Source organism: Anopheles merus, chromosome 3R (genome assembly GCF_017562075.2).
Source record: "Anopheles merus strain MAF chromosome 3R, AmerM5.1, whole genome shotgun sequence".
NCBI lineage: Eukaryota > Metazoa > Arthropoda > Insecta > Diptera > Culicidae > Anopheles > Anopheles merus.
Window position 1 is genome coordinate 31,230,538 of NC_054084.1, and position 23,731 is coordinate 31,254,268.

The 23,731-nt window shown below is 48.0% G+C and overlaps 1 protein-coding gene across 9 annotated transcripts in view; it reads right to left on the bottom strand.

Moving 5' to 3' along the window:
- Nucleotides 1–19,890, bottom strand: part of LOC121595299 (ets DNA-binding protein pokkuri) — a 46,126-nt gene extending 26,236 nt beyond the window's left edge. For 2 of the 9 annotated variants that reach the window (XM_041919197.1, XM_041919187.1), the window contains exons 1-2: nucleotides 19,658–19,890; nucleotides 17,376–18,194 (exon numbers count right to left, since the gene is read on the bottom strand). The gene's annotated coding sequence lies outside the window, so the exon portion shown is untranslated. The other 7 variants (XM_041919188.1, XM_041919193.1, XM_041919195.1 and 4 more) reach the window with 7 other exon arrangements.
- Nucleotides 19,891–23,731: the final 3,841 nt, after the last annotated feature.

Below are 23,731 nucleotides of genomic sequence, written 5' to 3' on the forward strand. Positions count from 1 at the left end.
TCAGACTGTTGAGTGTTAACGCGATAAGACGAGAAGCGCAAATTAGTAATCGTCGGGTCCCACGCCAACGGTCCCCAGACAACCCAGGATAGAGAGAGAGAGAGAGAGAGAGAGAGTACTGTGGTGACACACGGCCCCCGGGCGTTCGGTTGCTGCTGCTCGATCCGGTTTCGAATGACGCATACGCAACCATCACGACACCAAGTGTGCCACAACAGCGGGCCCGATCGACAATCGATCGAGATGATTGGTAGCCTCTCTGTGTGTGTGCCTCTGTGACTGCGGAACGCACTTAGAACGCGCGATACACACAATCTCGCCCCGCTCGTTCGTTCTTGTGTTTGCGAAACCAGTTTGCGAACGCTAGTAGCACAGCAGCACACAACGCCGGAGCAGGAAGTAATCAAAATGGCTCTCGACGACGACGGCGTGTCGTGCCGGTTGTGCCTCTCTCACACTGACCTGCCGGCCGTTCTTCTCGCCGTTCGATAACTGTATTATAAATATCAACTCGTTCCTGCTGCTGCTGCTGCTGCTGCCGTGCTTCCCCGCTTCTAACGTCAACCGGTTCAGCAGGCAAGTGATTGGGGAGGTATTGGTAATTGGAAGACACCACCACACCAACCACACCGTCCGTGTGTGTGAAAAGTAAGGTGCGTGCGTTTGGTAAATCACAGCGATCAATAGAAACATGTTTTTATCTATTCCCTGTTTGCGCTGTTTGAACACACACACACATACACGCTTCCCCCTTCAATCCATCATAGTGTCTTCAACTGTCGAAAAGATCTAAACCGGCGGGGTAGCAGCAGCAGAAGCGTAAACACATCCGATAGGAGTTCTTCCTCCATTCTCCCCCTTTGGTTCCCTGTGTGTTGATAGACGCCAGTAGGAAACGGAATTCACACAGTTTCCCCCCTTCTACCTGGCACTACTGCTTCTTCTAACCGACGGGCCGCTCGGGCTTGACATAACTGTGCGACACCGCCGTTTCTTCCGCGGTGTAATCACCCACCCTCCCCCCTCCCCTCTCATCCTCGTGCGTACACAATTGTCGGTCGCTCTGTCAGCGCCATCCCTCCTCCTGACAGCGTGTGTCTTGTCTGTTCGCAGCGGTCGTCCTTGAGGCCGAAACGGAACTCGCGGTTCCCCGTTATAACTTGTTGCACGCGTTCCACCCCCCCCCCCCCTCGTGCGTTAAAGATAATTCTCCGATCAGCACTGAAAAAAACCCCACCTCACTCCGGTGTGTGTGGGACGACGATGCCGCCACCGTGCAAGGTGAATTTCGAGAGGCTATTGAACTGCACACACGCACAAGCGGAACGCCATTCGTCGTCGTCTTGCGTCTTCGTCTAGAGATGCCGAACTCGGAAGTGTCGTAAAGTTCGTGCAAAGAACGACAGTTTCCTCCCCCCCCCCCCCGCATTCCAACACCACCCTTCCCTCTTGTGACGTCTGACTGTCAAACACGAGAGAAACACATCCAAAAGGGAAGCTGTTGTGCGGCAGGTTGAAGATGTATCGGTAACGCCGCCGACTCAGCGTGAGCGTACGAGAGAGCAGGCGAGTGAGCGTTTCTGGGCGTTTCGGAGGGGGGGGGTGGGGGGTGAGGAGATTGGCACACACACAAAAAATGCTCACCCGGCGCAAGAGCGAGAGAAACGTCAAACGCACGTGTAGTGTACACCGAACGACTGACTGGCGAGAGCCACCACGCACGCACACACATACACACAAACTACCTGTTGCATTGTGCAGCCGCGCCGCCACACTCAGTGTGCGCGTTACACACATCCGTTACGCGCGTTATCGTCACTTGACGTTATCTAAAAAAAGCGGGCGCTGCTGCCGGCTACTGCCACTCTTCCCATGGGGGGGTTACAGGGCCGGGGAACATACCGAATGCGTGACAATTTCGATTGCTGCCGGTTCACCCATCCCAGCCCTTATCCTCACCCATCCCCGGGAGGAATGTACAAACAAGTTGGATGGATGGGTAGTCGTCCGTCGCCGCGTGTGTGAGCGCTTATTATGATGGTCATATTTTTTAACCTCAGCAGACAATCGATGTAACGCGCGCGAGCGCGCGTGTAAGCGTTCCGACGCCCTATTTACGTGACAAATTGTTTGTCCAATTGGCGGGTAGCGGAGGGCAGGGCAGGAAGCAGGATTTCTGTGCCGGCGCACTTCCCGGTGTTACGGATTAAAGGCGATTCCTAATAGGGGCCCCGCCGCCCGTCGTGTGCGTCTGGGGTCGCCTAAAACGTGCAGGAATTCATGAGCCGTCCTCTGCCACGTGGAGCAAAACTATAGCACTGGTCTCCAGTGGATGTCTTCCCGGTTCCTATACTCAGAGAGGTAAAGTTCATTTTTTTCGGTGGATGGTCAATGTGTTGATTAACGTTACAATTTTTTTTGTAGTTCATACACTTAGTCCCGATTATGTACAAAGGCGCACGTGTTTGGAGGGATCGTCGTCCAATGAACTATCGAAGGGAGGAAAAAAAAATAGCTCAGCAACTACCGAGCGCCTCGCATAATAGGAAGCTGCTTAATTACTCGCCAACAAGGTTCGCTCCTAAAAAGCCGACTCGTTACGATAGAGAGAGAGAGGCTCGTTAAAATTGCTTCATCCAAGCCTGGAACGGTGCCCCCCTTCTTCGTCGTCTTTAGAATTCTAATCCATCATCAGCAACGAAAAAAAAAAAAACAAGCATCACCGGGAACTTAGAACGCGCTTTTCTCTCCCTTGTAATCAACGCGCAACTTTCCATCGAAAGAAACCGGCCAAACATTTTTGGCCTTTTCGGTTCTTAGACGGCGTTAGAGAAGCAGAGCTAACCACACTTCAAAGCATTGCGGCAGCGCGCGCGGCCGGCTAATCTGTTTCTTGCCTTCTTTTCTCGTTACCTCCAAATTTAAAGCTTCTTTTCGCGGTTGTGGAGGGAAGAAGATGAGAGGTTAAGATAAGTTCGGCGCTGGGGCCACGATCGACAAAAAGAAAGGGCGCGGCGCCGCGCTAGAAAGAGTTTTCAAAAAGGTCTATTCCCGGTTGGACTGAACTCTTCACGATCGATGTCTTCCCATGTAGTGAGGGGTTAGGTTAGGCCTCCCATTAGCCTTGAAAAGTCAGTAACCTTTGCCTATCCTTTCTACAATGGTAAATGTGGTAGCAACTAGAAATTACGAAATCCCTAACGAGGTGTGTTATACCGGCGTGTGTTGTAACGGGGGGGAAACGGCGCAATAGGGGAAAAAACGGCTTGTCCAACAATCATCAACAGTATCTCCATTTTCTATGCCCGCTTCAATTAGGAGATTAATTACTTCCTCTTATGTTAGAGGCATCTCGCGTCGCGGGGTCAAAATACAAGACGCGACACAAGGTGTTCGCTGTCCGTTATCTGTGTCTCAGGGTTGATCGATTGCAAAGCACCTACCCCCACACACACATCTGGAGTGGCGAACAATGCACGTCACTTTGTAGCGTGTCAGTGTGCAAGAGTGAATAAAAAACTGCAAGATTAAAACAAAATACAATTCCCGTTTGTGTCGTTTCGGGCGGGGCGTGCAGGAGGATCAAGCCGCGCGTACTTCACACACAGAGAGCTTTAACACCCTTCTGCTGCCTCCGCCCATCGCGAAGGCATTACTACTGATAAAATAAAATGCACACAAATAATAGCTGCAATAAATGAAAGAGAGAAAAAAATAATAATAAGCGGACGTTAGGTCCGCGCGCGTCCGGTGTGACATGAGCTTTTATTTCTCCTTCTTATCAGAGACCAACAATAAGGAATAAAAGTAAAACCACGATTTGGAGAAGAGCGACGAAGATAAGGTGGTAGTAAATACACAGAGACAGGTTTGCCCCCCCCTTAGAATTTGGCTGTGGCGATTCGCAAAGAAGTAAGGACGGCGTGCGTACACGCATCGCGTAATCTTGATGCTTCCGGTGTTGCTTGAAACGCGCACAGCCACACACACCGGGACACGATCGGTCTGGTAGTATCGTCAGGTTCCCTAACGTGCGCGAGCGCACGCTTCCATCCATATACACTGGATGGGATTTAAAATCGCTCAGCGCACGACAAGAGCAGGATTAGAAATTACACACAATTATCAGCACCCCTCCCGTCGTTGTGGTCTCTCAACCGGTCGTGTGCTCAAGGAAGTTTGCTAGTTGGAGGGTTAGGCTTAAGATTAAACCGATGATTAGAACCCGGGATGTTGGAGGAAGAAGAGAGAGAGAGAGAGATAAACATTCACAGTGAGTGCTTTCGAGTGCATTGCTAATTACACTGTTAGCAGAAGAGAGTGGGAGCTAAGGGAACGCAAGGAAGGATTATCACCCCCCTCCGTCCATCATAAAGGCTTTCTCGACCTATTCTTACCGGATCAGCTCGTGTGTGTGTGTGTGTCTGTCCACTTGGTCGAAAGCACTGATTAACCAGAATTTGTATTGCAAAAGGAAGCACGACAGAAGTGGCTGAAGCGATAGCTTTAAACAACACAATCGTCTCTCGCAACATACCGCAAACCCCACACTCTTCAGTGCTGATAAGAACAGTGACTATTAATTCGTGAGACACCCAAACAAATACACAAACACACACACGCTCGCAAGAGCGGAATACGTTAGAAGATTTAATGGAGTGAAGCTTCTCGGCACACTATTACCCCTCCAAAAAAAAAATAAATAAATAAATAAAAAAATGCCACAAAAATGAATACAAAAACAATACACTCCCAATGTCCCACCCAAAACACAGTTGAGAGATTAAGCCGAACTTTGACCAGCAGAGCAAGTGTACAGAGGATGGCGCCGTCTCCGAGTGACCATCGGCAGCACAGAGCAGAGGAAAGTGAATTTGCTTATCTTCATTGTGGGGCAGCGCGAGCGCCCGGATCATCATCTCGCGCTCTCCATTAAAAAAAAGGGGGGGGGGCAAAAAAGCAAACACACCAAGAAAGAAAGAGCTCATAAAACAGCTGATTGTGTGGCGCGCGGAGTGGAGGCGGCTTTGCGTACCAGGATCTTGCACTTCAGCACACAGTCAACGCGTTACTTATTTAAGTGGCTGCTAGAATGTGTGGTGCAAAAATATTTAAAATAAAACCCCCAAATGAAGGGTCCTAAACTATCTAGGAACTCTGCAAAAAGGTATGTGTGTGTGGTTTGGGCAAATGTTGAAGGTCGCCCCTGCTGCAACCTGCCCGGGTGGGGTGTTGGTTGTTTATCCCTTCCAGCGTCTAACACGTTTTCATCAATTCGCAACCCGGCGTAAACAAATATCGCTATAAAATAATGGTTTGTGTGTGTGTGTGTCGATCCAAAAGAAGCAAGTGCAAGCGTGGCAGAAATATGATTTTGATGCGTACGGCGCGAGTTGTGTGTACCTGCAGCAGTCACTGCAACCGACAAACACAATCTATGATGCACTCTCTACTGCCTCCTCCATGTATGATTGAGGGACACAAACACAGCAACAACAAAAAAAAAACCCTTTTATAGGCACCATTCCCGCGCGATGTGTGCCCGATGGGTCGAAAATTGATGTTTGGGGACGCTTTTTACCCGCCGCTGGGGCGCGCGCGAGCTGCCAATTGCATTGTAAAACCTAAAATTGAACAAAATACATACACACACGCGTGGTGGTGGTGTGTACACGGGACGAGAATTCAAAACAAAAAAATAGATCAACTATTTTTTGTTTTACAATGAACAGAGAAAACTCTTTTCACCACCGTCCACCACCGTCAAAACTTCCCACTCCATGGCCCATCACACAAATTGTAACACGCCGGTGGTGGTGGTGGTGGTGGCGGCTTTTTCGAATTTGCTTTTGTTGCAAAATCAGCGAATTTGTTGTAATTTTATTAATTGCGCGTACATCGCCATGGAGTGGAGGAAGAACTCGAGCGCGCGCGAATACACCAAAGGGAAAACAACTGTTTTTTCAATGAATCAGGCGTGCATGGGGAGCACCATGAAGCTCAAATATAGACGTACACATAATAAACGGACGGACACACACAGGCACCACAGGAAAAGCGGCGGTGGAGAATCGATGCGGCGCGGAAAAGCGGCGAACGATGCACTTTTGCCTGCATTGTGCATGTGCGTGTGTGTTTGTGTGCGTGCATGTGCTTTTGCACCCTGCGCTCGATCAAAAAAGGGTTTCCATTTGACTTTGGTACGGTACTTCCCCACCCAGAGTGTTCACCCTCCCCAATCCATCCCTTCTTTACCAGTGCCAATTTATAAACGCGGCGCATTGCCGATTATGCTCTATTGCCAGCCACTGTGGGAGTGTGTGTGTGTGCGTCTGTATATACAAATTGAACTTTGTGGGAGTGTGTGCGTGTGTGTGTAGGTATGTGTGTTCATGTGTTCACTTATTACGACAGCTTTTATTATGCTTTTCGGCGCTCGATGATGGCTGCTGATTGAGCCCTTTTCTTCGCGTCTACACACACCCGTCAGCCGCTCCTCCGTGCACACCGTGCTGCGATAGAAGGATAGGGCAAGGGCAGTGAACTTGAGTTTAAAGGCAGAAACAACCACCACAACAACGACTACTGCCGAAAGTGAGCAACAAAATTGACCATCGCTCACAAAACCCCACGGAAACACGCAGCAAGTTTAAAGGCAAGAAGGCAACACGAATCGTTCTTGTTTCTGTGGGTACGTGCAGCAGCAACAACAACTTCATACACACAGAGGCGCATGAGGAAAAAGGCGCAAATCAATTAATGCTGGGCGCAGCAACTTGAGGCGCTTATTACAGAGAGAGTGTTGTGTACGAGCGCACAGGAACGAATTTCCGACAAGAGCACAGCCTCATCCTCTCGAACTGGTAGGTGCACACAAGAGGAGAATGGGGAAATGGGGACTGGAAGAAAATAAATGTAGCAGCCAGCCAGCAACAGATTAGACACGTTCAAAAGGTCATCATCAGCGCTGCGGAAGCTCTGCGGAAAGAAAAGAGCAGCTCTCAGTAGACTTCTAGCCGAGTAGTAGAAGATCAAGAAGTGGTTGAACGATCGTTCATTAGAAACCTGTGCACCGTACCGTGTACGTGTGTGTGTGTGTGCAAAGAAGCAGGAACGGAATGGAACGAGAAATCACCCCCCCCCCTCACACGAAAAGGGAAAGAAATGTTAACGCATAATAAGGTGCCTTAAAAAGCGGCGGGAGAGCGGTGGACGTAATAGGGAGCGAAAATAGGAACATCATTCCAAAATATTAAGCACCAGCAGCAGCAGCAGCAGCAGCAAGGAATCTTTTCCTTTGCCTTGATTGTCTTTTTAATTCTCCTTCGCCAAAGTAATGAGCGACGAACCCGACCCATAATGATGTGGTGGAGAAACCGACTGGGGATCTTCAGGATTACCGGCATCCACACAAACACACACACACACACACACACACCTTTTACTCTGTGTCGTTGTCCTCTGGGTGGAGTTTGGTTCCCCCCCCCCCGCTGCCACCTTGCCCGTCGCAGTGAAAAGAAAACAAAGAACAAAGCAGCAAGAGTACAAGCAACGGACCCAACACACCGGACAAATCCTAGGGAAACGAAGCGATTTGAAACCAATTAAAATTATCTCAAATTTTAACTCTTTCTCTACCTACACACACACACACACACTCCACCCCCTTCCAGATGGACAAATACACGGCGCACCGTCCGGTTAGATTAGAAGATGCGCACGAAACGCCGTGGAAAACGCAACACAGAGGATGGAGCCCCCCCCCCCCCCGCTTCACTGCAGCAGCCACACACACAACAAACCCTTCTTGGACGATGATGGCGTCCGACCGGGCTTTCTCCTCCTGAAGGAATGACGAGATTTTGGGGGAGAAATGATCCGGGAAGCAGCAACCTCAATTCCACCGAAACTTTGGCTGCTGTGAGAGGTCGCGATGGGACACCTTAACCTCCTGCGGGCGGTGACTCTCCCTCTCGTTCTCTTCATGCCCTGTCAGCCCTTGGAAGGTAAATAAAAGACACACGCACAAACCCCCGGGCTGGACAATCGAGAATCTTTTTCCGTCTTCCTGGATCGGTGTGTTTAACCGACCCCGCCTGGGGGCAGGAGCAGCAGAAGAGCAAACGAAATTCCGCACAGGCAGTGGCCTTTTACGATCCTTTTACCTTTCCTCGATATAAGAGGAGGGAAGGAAAACGAAAGAAAGAAAAAAAAAGATCAATCATAGTGAGGAGGCAAAAATGGAAACACGCGATCCAGTGGATCTCCCTCACTGTCTCTCTCTCTCTTTCTCTCTCTTTCTCTCTCCACTCCCTTCCAGAAACCCTCCCCTGAAGAGGAAAACGCAATTCTCGATGGCAAAATCAATCGCTGCCGAAACGCGCGGGGGAGAGAGAGACGAGGTACAAAATTCCAAGTGAAAGATGCTGGAAAGGAAGCAGCGGCCGAACGGGGAAGGAACGAAAAAAAAGGGAGCCTCCAAACAAAATGGACCGTAACGATCGTGTGTGTGTGTGTGTGGAGAGAAGGCTGCTGGAACGATCACCTCTCTACGAGAAAGGAATGTACTGATTGGGGTTGGAAAGGGTTCCCGGTGGTGATGGTGGTAACCATTTCCTGGTGGTGCCCTCTCTAAACAGTGAACTCATCTCCCGCAACAGCCAGCAGCGATGAAGAGGGGAGCGCGGGGGGTTTGGCCGAGGAGCAGCAAAACCTGTACAAATGAAAGACTACAACAAGGGTAGAAAGAACGAACGTAAACACCGAGCCGCTGTGGAAAAGGAAATATCAAATGAGGAGCAAAGCAAGTGGAGAGCGAAGGGCAGGGAAAGAAAACGCAGCTTTTACACACGCAACAGCCAGCAGAGAGAACGGACGGAAAGAAATGGAGCGAAGGAAGGGCGAAGCAAAGCGCACACCAGCGGAGAAAGAAAGCGTGTACACCACACCGAAAAAAAGGAAACCGAAAAATTGGCCCTCATCGTTCTTAATGCGGGTGTGCGTGGTGCGTCTGTGTGTGTGTGCAAGGAAAAACAATAATAACACAACCAGCACCAATACCCGAAAGGAAATGCCGACGAAGAAAACCATCAGGGGACAGGACAGGAGGGGAAAGCGAGCGGAAAAGGAATCAAAGCATAAATACAAAGAAGAACCCACAGAGAGAGAAAGAGTCCAAACGATGTAATAAGGAAATTGAGAAGATGAGGATGAGAACAAAACAACAAAAAAACGCGTCTAGAAACAGAAGACGAAGGAAGAAGAAATGAAAAACAACAGAAAAAAACTACGCAAGAACGCACGAAAGAAAAGGAAAGATAAAGGCAAGCGCAAAAGCGAATCAAAACACGCAAGAAAGGAGGAACAAATCAGACAGATAAAAGGAGCAAAAGAGAACCGATTTACTCTTGGTGTGTTTTCTTTTTTTTTCATTTCCAAAACACAAAACAAGAGACGAAGAGGCAAATAGGAAGAGACGAAAACTCTGGAGGAAAAAAAAACACAACATAAATGCTCGTAAAAACCTTTTCTCCAGTAAGTCTTTTGACCTCTCTCGCTCTTTCGCTTCTTCTTGGGGCTTTGGTCTGTTTTTTTTTGTTGTTCTTCTCCTCCACAGCATCCGTGATAATCTGCTTCGGCCTTCATCTAGGCCGCGCGCGCACACGCGGGCAGGCATATCTCTTTCCGGGACTGGGACTGGGACCAGAGGCCGCTCAAGCGGACACGTTGATGCGTTGCGCGCCTTAATTCTTTTCGCCTTCCCCATATATATATGCGTGCTCCACTCCACAATCCTGCTATGCTTTCGCTACGCACCTTCTTTCTTCTAAGCGCACAACAGCACGGCTGAAGCGTTGAGGCAATGAGAAGAAGAACGGCTCGAAAAAAAAACGCTCCCAGCAGGGGACATCCTATACTGGGAGAGAATGGGTTGCTGGCACTGCTTTGCCACAGGTTCCCTCTGCCCTCCGGTTGTGGTCCATTTCATCTACTGATTCTGGCGCTGATGCGAAGCCTACCGAGAGTTCCCCCGGATAGCACACGGAAGATCAGAGTCAGCGGTGATGTGGCGAAGAGGAGCAAACAACAACACATCCGCGACGACCTTAAGGCTTTTGCCATTCTCCAACGGTGACATTCCATTGGAGCAGAGTAACACATATTGAGAGAGCATGAAATGGAGGAAAAAATACACAAACAACGTTCTCACCTCCACTTAGGAGGCTTAGGAGTTTGAAGATGATGGTCTGGCGACGGTGACTTAAAATCTCGCCACGATCCGAGCAGCTAAACGCTTCCTAAACAAACGCAGCAGGAGACACTTGTGTGACAGTGAGTTGTGGCGTGGTGGCCGCTTCTCCCGGACATCTACAAGCCAAGACATTGCTAGCATCAATCCCCAGGCACAGAAAAGTTGTGGAAGATGTCGAAAAGAGCAATGTGCCAGAGAAAGACCCACACAACTAGCTCACGAGAGATCTCGGCGTGATCTTCCTGCCGTGTGATCTTCCTCCCCAAAAATGGACCCCATCCAATTGGGAGGAAGTTCAAGACGCGACGCCCTCGTGGAAGAACTCGGGCAACGGGAGACTGTGGTGTATTGTGGTAACGATCACAGAATAGAACCTTCTAATGGTCATCATCTACACCGTTTTTTTTTTTTCATTTCAGTTCCACACACTCCAAGCCCGCGTGGAGTTCAACGAGGTTCGCCGCTTTCAGACATCACTCGCCCAAGATTTCTCCATCTATTCGTCATAGTGCTTGGCTGGAACGCCCGAAGAAGAACACCAGAGCCGTCGTAATTCGTCTGCCTCGTCTAATGAACCTTTTCACCTATTCACTTTAAGGAGCGGCAGTAGGGATTCTTATTCCATTCCCACTGTTCTTCTTTCCAGACAAACGGAACCAACATCTGAGGGAAGAAGTAGAGACAACTTTCGGCAGTTGACTGACCACCAGAGATTTCCTCCATCATCGGTACCACCATATCTCCAACCGCAGGGGCATTAACATTTTTCGACTCCGTCCAAGATCCGGACACTAGATTACGGATCCGCTTGGCTTTCGAGCGTCGAGTCCCCACATACACACAGCTTCCATACACGAGATGATGATTGCGAGAATGGAAGCACTGATTTATGACAGGCTCTCTCCCCAGTGCTCCGCCGGACTCCCAATTTGTCTTCCTCTGGTGGGAGCTTCTTAACCCATGGGTGTGTAGAGGTTAAGTTAGTTTAAGTGTTCAAGTGCACCGTTGAGACGCGAGCATCCAGAGCGTGCCCAGAGCAATCTTCTTGCACAGCTACATTCAAGATACCCCGTCCAGCCTCCGGGGATGATGTTTAGATTTTACTTTTACCAGGAATTTCGGAACTATGAAGACAAGAGATGACTTGACCGTAGATACCCGTGTGTGTAAGGCAACCAGGCACTAAGTGGTCCCAGTGTTCTTCGCCATTTAACAGTCTCTATTATGAGATATGAATAGCAAACTAAAAAATGACATCCGCAGAGCGCTATTACAGACATTTGGTTACGCCCGATCTCGCAGGTGGGAAAAATGGCCGCTTATAATGGTTTTTCTTGCGCCACAGGGGGGAACTCCTCTTCCACACATAATTCACCTTTTTGCTGGACAGTCAGCCGTGTCCCTCTCCTCGTGTCCAACAAAAGGAAGTTTTATTTCTCTAGAAATGCAGTAAAAATCCTCCGATTGCCCCGAGAGAGCCTCCTTGGTGTCTGTCGTAGGATTTTGTTGTTGTTGTTGTTGTGTGTTCTAAACCGGATGGACTCCCCGTCGAGGGATATCGGAGGGTCGAAAAGAAGCCCGAATTCGATTCGGACAATCATCAATGCATCGTGTAAGCGCGAGCGCAGCACACAGTACCCCCTATATATCTCAGGTACTTTGCTCTTTCAACCAGAGACGTTTCACAGTGCATCCTTGCATTTCCAGAGGTCCATATTTCGGTTGCCAAACCGAGTCACCGAGAGTTGGCGGCATCATTCTGGACCTCTCGACCGACCCCTCGGGATAATTCAAGGAATTTGACTTCCTTTTGTTTGTGCGTGCATCAGACGAAGGGCCTTCGATGCCGCTCTTCTTTCTACGCAAAGGACATGAGACTCACAAGGGTTCGAGACCGGAGGTATTGGCTGCTTACCGTTTGTTGAGCTTGTGTTTGAATTCCGGCCCTTCCCGAATGGGTGTTTTCCTTTGTGACCTTCCCTTCTCGATGGTGTGTGCTGTTTCTTTGAACTTTTTTTTCAACACACAACACAGCCCAAGGAAGACGAAAAGTGTTACAATGTACGCGCATCGCTTTTTTGGAGAGCTCTCTTCCAGGAATGACGATGACTTTGCTTGACACACGCTCACTGTGTATGCGTACCACTTTAACAGGCTTGCCAGTGGATTTAGGCCTATGTTTTACAGCAAATCAACTTTCCTCCAAAAAACGGTCAAGCATATTTTCCAAGAATTTTCGCATCCAAGAATTCTACAAAATCAAGCGATCATCCGCTTTTTACTTCAGGACGAAAGGGAAAAACAACATTCAAACAATAGAGCTTTTTGTTGTAGGCCTTATCTTTCCATGTGCCCTTCTTACAGCAAGAATGGCGATGTAATCTAAACCGCATCCCACTAATCAGCAATTAACGAAAAGGGATATCGTTCTCCCTTCCAACTTCAAACTTTTCCCAATTTTTGCTGCCATTCAGATTCGGCAAACGTTGGTCATCACCACCCCCGTGTGTCGTGTGTCGCAACACGCATCTCTCCTCTCTCTGGACAGTTGTGTTTCACATGTGTTCCGAATGATGTTTTGCGCCGGCAATAAATAATGCGCACCCACCCACCAAACCTTCCTTCAGTTGAGTGTTAAAATTTGCCCAGTTTCCCCCTGCTGTCGCACTGACTTACGATAAATATTATCCCTCCAAAATCCCAAAATCAGACACGCAACAAAGCAGCAGCAAGTGCATTGGGAAATATATCGCAACACTCGAGGAAAATTCGATGGGAATAGAAGGGAGAGAAGCATAATATTCTACCGATGCGTGTAAAAAGAGGCATCTTACCTTAACACATTACACACATGGCGCGCCGGCTAAGGGGGACGAAAGGACGCAAACACGACCAGGGGTTGAAACCACCGAAATGGTGTTATCCGGGGGCATGTAACACTATTATTATTATTAGACAGGAGGCCGGAGAGGAATTTTCAGGGCAAAAAGTAATCGCGCGTCCCTTTTCACAGCAGGCAACTAACCCCTCCCTCCTTCGCGCTCGATGCCGCGTGTGTTTGTTGCAAAAGTGTCGTCCTTCCGGTTGTGCGCGCACGTTCTTCCTTCCAAGTACAGAGAATGAGGGGGAACAATCCTATGAACTCACACCCCTCTTAAAACCCAAGCGCCGTGGTGTGTGTAATTCATATTCTATTGCCGGCAAATCTGTTCCGATTTTACGTTACGCAGAGTGCCCCTGGACGACCACATCGGAAGCGGAACTGTGCCCGTTTCTGCTTGAGGGGTGGTGATGTGAGCAGTAGGAGATCAGGTGCATCCGACGAACCAAGGGGGAAGTAGTTTGCACTTGTCCGGAACTCGAGGGATTTCTCCGGGGCCAAAAAAAAACGCTTCGTCAACCATCTGTGCCGTCACAGGAAGAGAGGGAATCTCCCATCGTTGCGCAGGGTGGTACAAATAATTAATTTTGTCCCTGGCCGATGGGAATTAGGGCATTCCTGATTGTGTCTACACAGCGTACAGTGGGTAAAGTTCTTCCTATTTTTATGTGCATTTTTTGAGGACTGCACGCACGTGAATTCTTGCACGAAAAAGGTTTTGCTTTTTAAAATGTTAAATCGATAATGAGATCGACACATTCCACCCAAGCAGCCGGCCAAGTAAGCCAGTAGTTCCCTCGCACAGGTACATCGATGCCTGCGCACCACTTCATACGCTTGTAAAACGATTAAAACTCATTCCGAAATTTCTTTCACACCGCGTTTGAGAACATTTTCGCACCCACTTTTGTGTTTCACCTCCGAGGGGAGAGGTAGATGTACTCTTCTTAGCCTTCTATGCAGCGGCGGTCATCTCTTCCACGGGGAAAAAGAGATACACAGAGCACCGGGTGAGAAGCTAATCGGCTTCGCTTGTGTCTTTAGAGTTATTTTTCCTATTTTCTGGGTAGCCAAACACAGGCCGAAACACACTGCCCTTACCCATTTTACTGGGACTCGCTGTATGGGTAGGCGCAAAGTACTTGAGAAGAGCCCAGAAACACCCTTCGGCAACCGAAGAAAACCAAACTCGATCACCAGCAGCGTAAAGATCGAGAGCCGGAGAGCAGTTTTGAGTGTTAAGTAGCCCATAAAACAATACCACAGCACCATCGGCCATCTTTAAGGATAGAGGTAGTGGAAGAAAAGCGGCCAGGCGCAGGCGCAAACGGCAATCCAATGGACTTGGAAACACACACACACACACTTTACAGGTGTGTAGAAGTAGCAGCACAGAAGGGCATATTGGATGCAAAAAAAGAAGAAAAACCTTCAACTGCCGAAAGGACATTCTTCTGGAGGACATCCTTTTTATTTTAAGGTAAGGGATCTTTTGCAGGCCCTGAATGTCAATGAATAAGGAATGAGAAGAGGCTCACTTTCCCAAAATCGTTTTGTTCCTCTTCAAAGTCCAATAACCATTACCTTCTGCTCATTACACACGCACACACACACGGGACCCATATCACATTCACATCACAAGTGGGTTTTTGAGCAGTGCAATCCTGCGTGCATCGGATGCACTTGTTGGTGAGCCTCTTTGATGCTCACAAAAATACTGTTGCGGCTCATATGCTAATTTCTAACGGTTCCGTGCTAAACGACTTCCTTCTTCGATCCGAACAAGGAAAGATCGATCCGAGCCGCTGGGCCCGGCCATTGGCTGTGTGGTGGAAGTGTTCTAGGAAGTGATGTCGGTAGTTACTCAGCACACGCATCCGCTCAACTTTCGCCCAAAGCGGGACAAAATGCGCCACCGAAGCCAAACAAAATAACGTCCAGTGAGGTTTGTTTTTCCTTTCCTTTTCGACAAAAAAAAACACTACTTGGTATCTAAAATAATGCTTGGGTGTACATAAAATAAAAGCAGCAACCAGCGGGGTTTCTTCGCCAACCGGACAACACAGTTAGAGAGTGGTGTGTTGGTGTTTGGTCATTCTCTTACAGTCTCACACAGTTAGTGGCCGCAAAGTATGTAAGCAAAACGGAACCTAATATGCGCGCGGAACAATTGCAACAGTTGCAGTAAGAAAAAGCAAGAGAGAGAGAGAGAGAGAGAGAGAGAGAAAGAGAGAGAGAGAGTATGAGCGGGGGAAGTTAAAAAGTGCACCAAAAGCAAAATAACTCCTCCTTCTAACTTCCAACCACTCTTACTCTTCTTCTTCAAAGGGCCAAGACGCACACGCAGCACACGCGGACATAAACAACGCGCAACGGTGGTCAGCGGCGGCTTCCGCCACGCATCGAAACGGAACAGAGCGAGCCGCGCAAACGGTCATTGGACGGGAACGGGAAAAATACAACCACCACCACCATCCACCCCGCGCTGCATTCCTCCTTCTCCTTTAGGCGCATTCGAAGCAAAAATGTGTCTGCGATTGCAAAAGTAGCAAAAAGGCAGCGCCCAGCAGCAGCGCAAAAAGAAATGGTCACATGTTTGTATGCAAATCGGAAGCAGGAAGAATATGAGAGGAAGGGCGGGTTAGGGCGGTTGATTGAAGGGAGAATTTCTTCTGAGAAAACGGGGGCAAACAGGGAGAAGAAGCAAAGAAAGAAAAAAAGAAGCAAAGGCATTGGGTAGTGTGTTTATTCTTGCTCTTCTTCGGTGAGGAAGTTAAGTCAATATTCGAAGCAGCCACGGAGTTGCAGTGGCAGCCAGCAGCAGTTTGTATGGTGGATTGCATTTGCAATAAAACACACCACATGTGTGCCAAGTGTGCAACAAATGTGTTAATGCACAACCAATACGTGGCCAACAGTGCATTAGCTTTGGTGCAGCGTTGCAAGGGAATTATTGGTCGATTTTTTGAAACATTTTGAAGGATTTCTGAAGGCGTTTAAAAGCGCAAAGATTTATTTGTTGATTGTGGCAGCGTTAGTTGTGGGATTTGTTGATATAATTTAAGGATTATAGATATTTCTAAATATTACTACAATCAATTGTAACAGAGCATTTGCCTAAGCGTTTTTTTTTTCATTAAATATTGACCACACAGAAATCGTCATCAATTCAAACACCAAACCCGGATGTTAAGTACCCAAGATTGCCCCCCTCCCCCTTTTTGCGGCTACTATTGTTCTGTCATCAGTCAGTCTGGACAGTCGCAAACGGCGGGCTTCATCTCATCATCTTCTTCACCTTACCATGTCGAACAGCAAAAATGGAAGAAATGCCGGCCACACACTCTCAGCGAGCGCAAAAAAGCGCCTTTCTCGAACGCGAAATTGTGTTTACTTTCGATCGTTCTAATGCTCTTTCTTCCCCTTTCTCTCTCTCTCTCTCACTCAGCTGCCTCAAACGTCCACTAGGGAGTGAAAAGATTTGGCAAACGATGGCAATTTTGTCTGTTGCCATACACCGCCGCCACTCTGCTGCACAATAATACCAAAAACACCACACCAGCGGTGGTAGGTGGGTGGGAGCTGAGAAGCCAAAAGGGGAAACACCATGCGGTTCCGGCATGGCACCAAGGGACACGTCGTTTCGTCGTCGCCGTCGTCGTGGAAAGGCAATCTCATCAATCATAATTTATTATTCAAATTTACTGGCTGCTGGTGCCGTGCTCTTCGCGACGACCGACGGCCGGCTCGGCGCTCGATTACGTCGGCTCGACGCGGGAAAAGAGTTCCCTTACAGTGTCGGTGTGTGTGTCCGTGTCTCCGAGTTAGTGAAAAGAATTATGCTGAGTGTGTCTTTTTCGGCATGTTGTTGGTGGCAAAACGGCGTGCACGGGGGCTAACTTCTAAGCTTATGCTCTAAACCCCTCTCGTGTGACCAATTAACAACACACGAGCGCGCGGGCCCGTTGAAGATGCGCTTTGAGGAGGAGGAGGTTAGCACTTTCCCGCATAATTTGCCGCCCCGTGGTGTAGTGTTTTCTCTCACCAAATGTGCCTTATGCTTTATATGCGTTTTTGTAGTTGTAACCCCATAATTTGCTCGGGTGATAATTGTGATTATTTAACAACACCCGATCGAGCTGTGAGAAGACGCGGGCGGATAACAACAATAACAACAACACATGGTTGATTCAAAGTGACACCCAGAAGAGGGGGAAAACACTTGCATTTAAACGTACTTACCGGTTGGAGTTTTGTTGGGGGGTGGGTGGTTTGTTTTCCTTCTGGCCCTGGGCGGCGTACCAACTTGTTGCTTGGATCTCGTCGCGTGCGCCTTTCCTTCAATTTATCTCACTTTCTCGCTCTCTCTCTCTCGCTCTCTCAGTTTTCCAGTTAGTCCTTTTTTCTAGGGGGCTCTGCTGCCGGCACAACAAAATATTCTTTCTCACGCACAGCGAAAAAACAAACACAAATTACATACACACAAAAAACAGGCTCTTGCAAGAAACACTCGAGCACAACTTTTCTTTTAGCCTTTCGATTGGTTTTCTTTTTCCTCACACACACACACACACTTTCGCCCTCTCTCTCTCTCTCTCTTTCTCTTCAAATATCACTCCTACGAAACAAAAAACGGTTGCACTCGTGGTTGCTGTACGTGCTCATGTTTTCATCACTCGTTTCGCGGTGGAAATCGGGCCCGGAAGAAGCCGCCGCATTTCCTTCTTTAGCGGGGAAGCAGCTTACAGGAAAACGGAACAGCTGGGGACGTAGCGCGAAAATTAAACAACCAACAACAAAAAAGAGCTCGCTTCTTCTTCTTCTTCTTCTTCTACACACTTTGCTTCAAAACCGATACACCACCACCACTCACATCCATTTGACTTTGTGGCCTGCTGTGTGTGTGTGTCGTTCGTGTTTAGCACACAGAAAGCACACACTCACGCACAGTACTACTGCCCCTGTCGGATGGTGGCCGATTTCCGTTGTGAAAAACGCGATACAACACAAGCAAGCACTCACACACACAGGACACTGACACACTGGGGTTGGCTGGAAAAACTGTGGAAAGAAAATATGGGGAAAAATAAATGGATAATGTAAACTCGCGCGCACTTTTCTGTAACCGTAGTGTGGATGTGTGCGTGTGTGTGTGTGTCAAGGGTGGGTTGGGGAAGAACGTCACAACAGCGGCGACGGTCAGCTTATTTGTGCGCTCTTCCGGTTATTGAACGGTTGCCCGCCCGTTATCGCTGTCCTTTGTATTGCGTCGTCGTTGGTGTGCGAGTGATTTTTGCTTCCGATTTTACACACGAAGGGAGGAAGGTTTTCTAATATGTTTTTAGCTAGCTGAAAACCTTTGCTTTGGAGAAGTTTTTACTCTCAAACACAACACACACAAAAGAAACACAGTTTTTGATTCCACAAAACCGGTGGATGATAATTGAGTAAACGTCACTAAACAAAAGCCTACTGCGGTCTTTATCTTCTCTTTTGCTTCTCTTCTCTGCTCTACTTGCTTGTCAAACGAATATCCTTTTTTTTAGGGACAATGGGCACACACAAATCACAACCCGCTTTCTGGAGAATGCAGGACACACACAGTCAGTGTATGTTTTGTTCTAAAGGCCACTTCTTCATCTTCTTCTCTGCTAGAACACACTTCTTGCGGGTCAGTTGAATTCCCAGCTCTGCACCGGTCACGGAACAACACCACGAATGTTTCTTCTCCTGCTGGCTGCCCAGGCTACTACTGACTTTGTGCCAATATGTGTGCGGCGATCTCACTCTTGTTCTCGCTTACACGGACGACGACGATGATGATGATCTTCTGCGCCTACTTGAAAAGAGTAGCGAGATATGGCGGGCGCCCGCCGCGCTGACACTTGACACCGGCAAACACATTTCCTTCCGTGTGCGTCACACCACCACACCGCACCGCATGCAACACACTGCCAAACCGCGCCGCACACACACGCACGCACACTTCTCCGTGGTAGCGGGAAGTCGTGTGTTCCGGGTTTGTTTTTTTGTTTCCTCCTGCTGCTGCCGCTGCTGAGACAGCAACTACGGTGAGACATACATACACTAGCAGTAAGCACACATACAGAAAAGGCTCATACACACCAGCAGCAACAAGAGGTTTGCGAGACGATCGCACGCTTTTTTTTCTACAAAACCGGTTCGCTACAGTGTGTGCCTTTTTTTGTGCTTTTTCTATTCCGGTTGGGATTTATTTCTGTGTCGGAGGATTTATTTCGCTGGTAAAGAATTTTGTACCTTTCGGTTGGGAGGTTTTTTTTGGTTTGCTTGTTTGTAATACAACTCGTCCACACACAACACTTGGAAAACTTTGCTCCAAAAAGCACGCGGGTTTTTTTCGGTTCGGAATTGAACAGTTTGGAAGTTTCCGGTACCGAAACACTACTGATAGTTCACACGTGCACACGATTTTTATAATATTTTAAATCTCACTCCTTGTACCAAACACAAAACACACAAACGGACTTAAATTATGATCACACCTTGCACACGGACTTTCCGAAATCAGGGGAAAAACAATTGATCACGCACAACATCGGGCGCTAAACTCGAAAACGTCGAAACTCACTATGAACTTCTAATATCTTTTGCTCTCTCGTGATGGTAAGATGGAATTGGGTTCGCTGTGTTGTGTCGAAATCTGGCGTGCAGCGTGTTTACTCGCAGCAGCAGCCGAAGAATAAAACGCTCCGTTCGCCTCGTTCGCCGCGTCAAAATTGAACCCGAAGCGCTCGAAACGGTCGGCCCAAAGTTCCGTTTGTGCGATGTGCGGGCGCCCGCACCCTCGGAGAGAGAGAGAACGCGTGAGCGAGAGAGCGTGCGATTGCACGCGTTCGAACAAGTGAAAAACATGCATTCCGTGTGCGCGGTCTCGCTCGCTCGCGTGCCACGCGGGTTGGGTGGGTGTCCCGCTCACTCTCACGCTCGTACACGGCACGTCGCTCTCTTTTTGCGAGCGCGTTTGCTTTGATTTCCGGAGCAATGGAGGGAGAGAGCGAGAGAGCGAGAATGTAAACACACGCTCGAGATACAGTGATGGCCGTACCAGTTGGACGTACTGCACTGCTTTGGCTGCCGGGTTCGTGGAAAGAAAAGGTGCTTTCAGGAGCTTTGAATAAGGTTGAACGAGTATTGATGTAATGAAATAAAATAAACAGTAGTTGAAGCAAAAACAAAAAAATGAACAGAAAATTATGGTAACGTTTTGCACGGAAAGGATGCTGCTCGTTTGCAAACACTCGCGCTGCACGCTACTGTAACGTAGGAGTGGGAAGCAGTAAACGCACACACACAGGCGCTCTATGCCCGCTTCTAGTCCGTTTGCGCTTGTGTGTATGGACTGTTTGCTGTGGTGTTAGGTGATCAACACACGCATATCAATCTCTCTCGCGCCCCGCGGCACCTAGAACGTGTCTCGCTCGCTCTCTCTCTCTTTCTCCCGCGCGGACGAGCTCGCCTTTTTCTTCCCGGAAATTTTCTTGCTTCCGCGTCGCGCGGTCGCGCACGCTTAGCAGAAGATGACAACCAGCCAGCCAGCGCACTGTGTCGGAAGGGTTTTTGGACGGGTGAGGGGCGGAAGAGGGAACGGACAGAATGTTGGGACCGGTCGAAAGAAACGTCGCCGTGGTCGACCGTCGCGCGGCGGAAGAAGAAGGTAAGTCCGCACGCTGCGTGCTAACGGAGTGAGTGTAATGGCCGGTCCGTTTCCGTGTGTGTTAGCGCGGCGTGTTGGTTAAAAATAAATGTGCACACGCGCGCGCGCACACACACTGACAGTGCGGCCGTTTGGTAGGCTGGCATGGGAATCGATCGCTGGCGCAGTTCCTAAGGGTTTGGGTCCGATTTCTTCGTCTTATTTGCTTTCGTACCGTCCGGTTGCGTTCCACTTCTATGTATGTCCGGGTACGGGTCGAGAACTAAATTCGCGAATTGTTTGTTGTTTTGTTTCTCTTTTGTATTTGGTCGCAGACGCCACTTCCCCACGCCATCCCCCGTCTCACTGTGGGGTCGAATGGTTTTTAGGGCGATCGGAAGGGACATTTAGAAGGTCGATGAAATGGGGTCGCGTTTTGGGAGAGGTGCATGACCTAAGGTAGTTTTTTTTCTATTGGACTTCACTGGACTTCTGAAGTCTATTGGACTTCATTGGATTGGTCAGATTATGAATTGTATTCTAATCCATTGGTGATCGGCCACTTTATTTGGACATGGCTTACTTTCCTATCGAGTGTCAGCTGCTTCAAATTCCAAATAGGTTACAGGGGTTTTCAGTGGTTCTCACGATTTTAACATCCTTTCTGGACACCGTGTCACGTTATGTCATAATCCTTCCATCAAACAACCACAAACAAGACAGGAATGCATCATGTATTGCCACACAGAGTCCAGAAAGTATGTTCAATTCATCAGAACATATAAAAATCCAATTAGCTTTGTGAACCTAGCTTAGGTGATATGAACAACCAGCTCAGACAAATGATTAAGATATCATCAAGAAACCACCTCAGACTTTTTTATTTGTAATGTAGTCTTCAATTTTTGGAGGAATATTTCATTAATATTATAAGAAAATGTATGTTTACTGACGATAATTTTTTCAGTGTGAAATGGACAGAAATTAAATGTATTTCTGATTCTATTATATACGCGAAACATAAAAGGAGATACATATATCCTGCAGAATAATTAGAGCATGGGCTCCAGAGCTCCAGACTAGAGCATGGAATGCGGACATTCTGGATTTGTAGATTGTTATATAACATATTTTTTTAGTATTTTTAACATTCATATTAACCTTTTTTTAACTGTTTCAAGGAAATTTAACACATTCTGGATTAATTTGCAGTGTTAAATATTTTCAATTCAAGCATTGAATGGTCACTCATTACCTAAAAGTAATGCCACCAAGACCCTCATTAGCATCATTTTGATCCAATGATACCCAAGTACTGAAAATATTGAAGATCCCTGAAATAGAGCCTTACAGGAACAAGAATGGGATGCGGAAATGAAATCTGAGTCAAATGTTGACTTGTTTTTGTCAATGATTAGCTAATCATATACTGATTGATCGTTAACTCGAACGACTCTATAACATGTCCGTCATGGGTTCAAGCCTAGAATGGACTGTCCCCCCGTAGCAAGGATTGACTATCCGGCTGCGTGGTAATGAATTAAGTCTCGAAAGCCTGTATAGGCTGGCATGTCCGCGTAGGATGTTACCCCAAATAGAAGAAGATACAGATTGATGTCTGCTAATATCTAAGTAAAACTATCTGTAAGATTTCCAACATGCTGGAATCATGGAGACGTCATCAATTACAAAATAAGCAGATTGATTGCTTGTAATTTGTTACACTTTTTAATACTTAAAACCGCGACGTATGAATATTGCTAAATGTACACTATTTTGCAGCATTTAAAAAGATAGCTGAATCAATTCAACCATTACACTTATGCTGACAAAAGCTATCATCATTTACGAGCCTGTGAAAATCTGTTTCACTCCCCTTGTGTTTGCATGCAAACCGGTGCCACGGAACGCCACAGGTGCAGGTTTCGCACGCTGCAGCAAAGGTTATCGCCGAAAGGCCGCCCTTCTAATGCGGAAGAGATTATTCGCACACCAGCACACACACACACATAGAACGTGTGGACGACGGCCATCGTGAGTTTTACTACTGTCAGAAGGCACGGGATTACTTCAATTGAAGATGAGCAGATTACCGTTTTTCTTTTCGCGTAAGCCACTGCCGCCGGTCCCTGTTACATCACACGCCGGTCGCTTCTAGGGCTGAGGTGCAGCGAGACGACGCTTATCAACGTTGCTGCTGTTCGGGGTTTGCATCGTTGCTCCAGTTTTTTTTTTTGTGTAGTTGCTTATTGCTACTGCTAGTTACATCCACATCGCCATAGTGTCGTAAGGCTTTGGGCGCTTATTTTGTGCCGGCCACTTTTACCCGGCGGGAAGCAGCAACAAGTCATCGGTGAAGCAGCGTTTTGTGGGAAAATTTCTCACCGTTCTTGCTTAACCGAACCGGGAGATGGGTAGATTGGGGATGGGCACCGTAACTGAAAGGAAGCTCATCTCCCAAACCAACCGACCCAGTGCTATTGTGGGTCGATTCTTCGCATCTTTGGAAGCACATTGCTCTACTCCCCGCTTTTTCCCGCGATGACATCATCCCGCGGTCGAAAGCATTTGAAGACAACAACGGCAAGCGAAAAAAAAAAATGGGAACGGGAAACGAAAATGAAATTAGTATTGCGCAGGTGGTGAGAGTAAAGCTGCAAAAAAATGCTACACATTCCCCTCTCCCCAGCTCCCAAATTGGCCCAAATTTGCATTTCTTCACCGTGGCAAGCGACACGCCGCGGTGATCTTTTCTGTCTGGCTGCGCTGGAAAATAGTGCGATGAAAATGCGTCTTGCTGCTGGTGCTATCCGATCTTGCACCGGCGCTGCTAGTGTTACATCATTGGTAAATAGCAACAGCAATTACCGTTTTTGGCGCGAGGGAACGGATGGTATAAGAGACGAACCGCGAGGAAAAAAAA